The following is a 6,000-nucleotide window of genomic DNA, read 5'->3' on the forward strand; positions in this document are numbered from 1 at the left end:
AATTTATTTATAATTGCTGTCTGATTGACTGCATCAGCTACAATATTTACTGATGCAGGTTATACTTGTATATCAGCGGACACATCAGCCCAAATTCAAACACATCCTCGGTATAATACTGACTGTTTTAAAAGATCAGATTTTCGCCTGAAATTTACACACAACGAATAGTCACTGATAAGTCGTTAGACTTAACAACGGTGAATTCGCGGAATGTATGTCCTTCTGTATAAATACTGAATGAACACAATTTTCCAACCTCACCTTATGAGCCACTTCTCAGTTCGTCAGCTTTCTTCGCGCAATTTATAATCTACCGAAATGCATTCATCCGCGATCGCTCCTCTTTCTGCTCGTGAGCAAACGACGGCTGGACAACGAGCAGGAAATCCTCCTGCATTTTAAAAGACATTACACCGTGTCAGAGAGCCACCCCCTGGTTTATGCAACAACGCATAAAGCTGGCGAAATGCCAGAAACGGACGCAAAACCTGAGGACGCGACTCCAGGGATTCCAGATGCTCCAGAAGGGAAGATAAACAGACATTTTACGGAAATTAATTGGCCCACGTCACCTTCAATCACAGGAACCTGACGGAAGGGCGCGGATTTGGAACGGGACCTGGGGTTCGGAGTACTTCTGGTGGCGAATTTTCTCCGTGTGTCCGCCTATCTGTTCAAGCTTACAAGCTTTCTAAGGCACTTGGAACAGAAACACAGTTCCGAACCCTTTCTACCACTTTAGCAAACGTACTTCGGCATTTAGGAAGTGGAATCAGCAAAGTCCCGGAATTTTCGGGGCTGTTTTTGTAGGAATCTAGATAAGGGTGTTTAGGGTAATATATGAAAAGCAAAAATATGTTCACATATTGACTGAAATATCAATGTCAAGGTGTAGAAGAGAACAGGTCAAGATGAAGTTAAAGGACAATATCAGTTACTGATGCATATTGAGGTCTTTTGAAGAAGCTCCCAATCCAGCCGTCTTTCTTTTAGCTCTCCAATCCAACCCTGGTCCACTTTTCTTGACTCTTCTTCATCCATTTGCTCTTATGTTGTTCTTCCCTTTCCAATTTTCTCTTGTGCTGTCCACCACTACCTCTCTCTCTCTCAATGCTTCTCTTGCCCATTTCAGCTCCCCTACTCTCTATTCCTCTGCTGGTTACCAAGGTCAGTGTCAAATATTCCCTCAGGTTAAAGTTTCCTCAGCTTGATTTACATACCAAGAAACACATTGTGGCATTGTTCCTTATACCACTTCCTGTGGCCGCTCTCAGAGATATGGTGCTAAAATAGAAGTGGTTTGTGCTATGGAAGCAGCTGGGTATTTGCAAATCTGATTTATTTAGCCCTCATATTTAAGTTGAGTATGAGAGCATAATTGTCCAGATCTGAGGCTTTTAGCCAAAGCACGTTCTCAGAGAGGTACTGAGCCCACTTGTTTCCACTCAAAATGATTTATCCCAGCCATACCTCAAGCTTTAGTCACTGTTGTTGTATCTCAACTTCCAATCTAGATTCTGCAAACAATGGATCTACAGCTGACTACTTGCCCTAAAATCAGAAATTGATCCAAAAAAGTTTCTAAATCATAAAATTATTGCTGAATTCCACAAAGGATACGTTGTGACTGATATGCCTTTCTAGTCTGACTGCTTGTTCACAGGCATTGAAACTTCCTTTTCAATTTTTGTTTATGAAACTGTGTATTAGCTCCTAATAGTTATCGCTGGTGCACGTTGCTGTGTACGGGATGTTACGAATGTGCCACAGCTCTGAGGGGCCGAAGGGTAGCCCTCTCCTTTTTGAGAATCGCAAGATCACTATTGAGTCAGTTCAGGAGACCCAGGAAATGAGAGAAAGACATGCAGAATCCACAAAGAGTTTAGAATGTGTCCTGGCCTCTGAAAGGCGGAACCATTGATACTGGCTATTGTCTCTTGGAGAAGGAATTGTGTATTGAATCCTGTACGATGCATCAAAGCCCCAAGCAATGAACCGAGGGGGAGGTTGGTGGAGGGATTGCATCATCCCAACCTGATTGACATCCAAGACCCTGTGAGTCAGGATAAAAGAGGGTCTGTGGGAACAGCCCCTCAGACGCACCAGAAGAAACGCTAGCGATCCCGTATTAGCAAAAGCTGGTGGGAAGGCCACGTGCGCCCGTTTCCATTTGCCCCGGAATCAGTGAGCCTTTACCATGGAAGAACGTTTTTTAGCTAACAACGGGGAAATCAACTCCCAACGACTCTCGAAGGATTGACATGATAAAAGGAATGGGCAAGTTTTACCCGTCTTTCTCTCCAACCAAAAAGCTGCAGCTTGAATGAACTAAAGTGACTTTTATATTTCCATCGGACATTATCCCCTAGACAACGATAGAGCTATTTCTTATTGATTATTATTATACCCGTGCTTTTAGATTTAGTATTGACAACATATATTATCTGTATGTTTGTATTGATATTCTTTTTGTGTATTTTTATCAATAAATACTGTTAAAAATAGTACCATCAGACTTCAACGGACCTCTCTATCTTTGCTGGTAAGTGGCCCAGTTACGGGGTACGTAACAATTGGGGGCTCATTTGGGATTTGACACCAAATTGGGAGGCCAGTGAATCGGGCTTGTAAGTCCAAACTTGGACCTGGTTACGCGGGTAGCCAGACGGGAAACCAGCAAAGATGGACATGGGTGAATTTATAGAAAACCCGACTCTGGAGGCGCTAGAGGCGGCCACCAAATGAGACTTGATAAATTTGGCGAAGGGATTAAACCTTGCAGAGATGAGGTTGTCAATGAAAAAGCAGGAGGTGCGAAGGGCAATAACTCAGTATTATATTGGGAAGAATGTGTTTGCAGCTGAGGTATTGGAAAATATCCCTGAAAAGGTACCAGCTAGTGGGACGGCTCAGTTAGAGTTGGAGAAATTAAGGTTGGAACATGCAATTAAGTTAAAGCAGCTGGAAGCAGCTGAGAAGGAGAATGAAAGAGCTGAGAAACAAAGAGAGCATGAAATTCAGTTAAAACAGCTGGAAGCAGCTGAGAAAGAGAAGGAGAGAGCCGAGAAGAAGAGAGAGAATGGGGAGGCAGAGAAACAAAGGAAACATGACTTGGAGATGGAGAAGTTAAGGCAAGGGTGAAGAGATCAAGGGTCAGACCGAGAGGAGCAGTTTAATGTTAGTCGGGAGTTGAGGTTAGTACCTCCGTTTGAGGAGACGGATGTTGATAGTTATTTCTTGCTTTTTGAAAACGTGGCAGTGAATCAGAAGTGGCCCAGAGATCAGTGGGTGGCATTGTTACAAAGTGTGTTAAAAGGGAAGGCACAGTGGGCATGTATAGCGTTGTCCATGGAGGAGGAAGAGGAGGAGAGTTATGACAAAGTAAAGGCAGCCATTCTCCAGAGTTATGAGTTAGTACCTGAAGCGTATAGACAAAAGTTCAGAAATTTAAAGAAAGGGTGGAATCAGACATATACCGAGTTTGCCTATGAGAAGGGTGTGCTCCTGGACCGTTGGTGCACAGCAGAGATAGTGGAAGAGGATTATTGGCGTCTCAGGGAGTTAATTCTGATTGAGGAATTTAAAGGTTGTGTTTCAGAGGATATCCAGATGTATTTGAATGAGAAGCTGAATAAGTCCATCTCAGAATTTGCTAGGTTCGCAGATGAATATGCCCTAATCCACAAGACAAAGTTTTCCTTGAATAAAAGTTCCCAGAGAGACCGTGGGAACGATCGAGAAAGCCCGCCGGCTGAGGCAGAGGTCCCGCCAGGAGCTAGTGGTAAGATTGAGAGGGAAAGGCAAGATGGCCAGAGATTTCCGGGCTTTACCTGTTTTAATTGTGGAAAGGGGGGGCATATTGCATCTAGGTGCTTTGCTCTGAGGAAAGAGACAGGAAAAGGGAAAGCAGCAGTCCCTATCGGATGTGCTGTGGTAATCAGTAAATTGACAAGAGAGTCCCGGGTAGACAGAGTACGAAAGGGGTCTGAGACTTGTATGTCAAACGGAACCGTGTCTGTGAGGGAAGGAGACACACCAGTTCCAGTACGGATCTGGAGAGACACGGGGGCTGAACTATCATTGATTAGCAGTAAGGTACTAGATTTTGGTCGCAAGACGGGAATGGTAGCTGTGAAAGGAATAGGCAAAGGGACAGAAATGGTGCCCTTGCATAGGGTCATTATGAATTGTGAGCTGGTCTCTGGACCAGTTGAAATGGGGGGTGTGATCAGCATTCCCGAGAACTGACGCGGACATCCTTCTGGGTAATGATTTAACCAGTGGTAAGGTTTGGGCAGCAATGACGCTGACGAAACAGCCTGTGAGTGTTGAGGCTCTGCCCCTAGATTCCCAGATCTATCCCACATGTGTGGTCACTCGCAGCATGTTGAGAAAGGCATCTGAGACAGAGAGCAGTTTAAATCAGGCCAGTATCGATTTGGCCGAGACGTTTCTACCGACCCTGTTTCACGAGGGTTTAGAGGGTGGTAAACGAAGAGTAGTAAAGTGAAAGAGAGTAAGGGAGCGGAGGTAGATCTGCCTTTAGCGAGGAGAAATGTCCTAGAGACAGAAAATAAAGATGAGGAACCGATAGAGCGGTTAAGAGGTCCAGGGTTGGACATGGATGATCTGTCTGGTTTGGCAGAACTGTTTGAAGAAGTTGAAAATTCTAAAGGTGTTCCGGATAATGAAATGAGGGCAGTCCTAGATGAAAAGGGTGCCCTTACCTTGAAGAAGTCTGCTGGGTTGGCAGATGAGGTTGTTTCAGCCCGCGAGGTTGAGTTTACTCCGGAAGGGAGTTGCCCAGAGAGTAGCTGGGAGAATCAGGGGAATTTAAGATTTGGACTGGGTATGGGTATTGAAAGCCTGGAAGAGGCAAATGTCCCGTTTGAGTGTGTCCAAGATGTGGATGCATGTGGTACTGAACCTAATAATGGAGCTCAGAAAAAGTCTGAGATATTTGATTCAGTTAAAAAGGAAGGCAGTCCTTGCGGGTCAGATAGACTTGGTTCAGTGAAGAAAGGGTTAACCTTGGTAATAGTGGGAAGTGAGAGTTCCCAGGTGTTTGTGCTCGAAGGTGTGTTAAAAGTTAATGCGGAGATCAAAAATGGGGAGATGAATATTATTATTGAAGGAAAAGGGAAATATGTAGTTCCCAAATCGAATGAAGAAAATTTAAAGGCTGGATTAATATCAAAGGCAGCAACCATGCTCCAGTCATTTCAATGGCGTGGTACTACAAAGCCTACGGATCACTTACAGGTTGAGTTGGAAGATGACGGGGGGCCCCCGTGGTATTGTTATTCCAGAGTGTGGTGTGAAAAGGCAGAATTTGAAATGCTGCTTAAACAAAGAGTTCGAACTAACAACTAATAGCCTGAAGGGTCCTGAAGAGAAAACTAGCAACTTGCGAAAAATTAAAGAATTGGGTGGAAATTCAGAAGTTGGTCTAAGTTTGGGACACAGTGTTGATAAAATAACTCCTATGGAAGAAGCGGGCGAAAGCCTATTTCGCCAGGGTACCCAAGCTCCCCACGTGGGAATTAACCGGAAAAGAGGCAAGGGTTAATGGGGACACCATTTTTAAATAGCAAAAGCCGGTTTTACGGGATTTCAACAAAACAAAGCATGTGAATAATAAAGACAACCCCATGGAAGCCTGCCTGTTAAGTTTGAAAGCAACATCAAGATTAGTATTTGCATGAACTTTTGTAGTATACATGTAAGCTAAGATCACAACTCTCTCGTTTTTGTTTGCTGAAGGAAAGAAATAAAAATAGGTGGTTATTAAATTGAAGTCTGATGCTACAAGACTTTAGTAAGGTACAAGATGTTAAGATATTAAAGGAAGTGGCACTGTAATCGTTAACTGTTTAGATGCTGAATTGAATGTATACCTGTATTACTCTGTAGAAAAAAGAACTTTGGTGTTGTGTTAGATTCTAAAATCCTGTAAGACTCTGTAAACGCTTTGAAGAAAGGGGGTGTTACGAATGT

The 6,000-nt window shown here is 43.7% G+C and overlaps 1 protein-coding gene across 3 annotated transcripts in view; it reads right to left on the reverse strand.

The window, feature by feature from the left end:
• Positions 1-386, reverse strand: part of LOC132398223 (cysteinyl leukotriene receptor 1-like) — a 66,688-nt gene extending 66,302 nt beyond the window's left edge. For all 3 annotated transcript variants that reach the window (XM_059977342.1, XM_059977341.1, XM_059977345.1), the window contains exon 1: positions 265-386. The gene's annotated coding sequence lies outside the window, so the exon portion shown is untranslated. The remainder of the gene's footprint in view (positions 1-264) is intronic.
• Positions 387-6,000: the final 5,614 nt, after the last annotated feature.

Source organism: Hypanus sabinus, chromosome 8 (assembly GCF_030144855.1).
Source record: "Hypanus sabinus isolate sHypSab1 chromosome 8, sHypSab1.hap1, whole genome shotgun sequence".
NCBI lineage: Eukaryota > Metazoa > Chordata > Chondrichthyes > Myliobatiformes > Dasyatidae > Hypanus > Hypanus sabinus.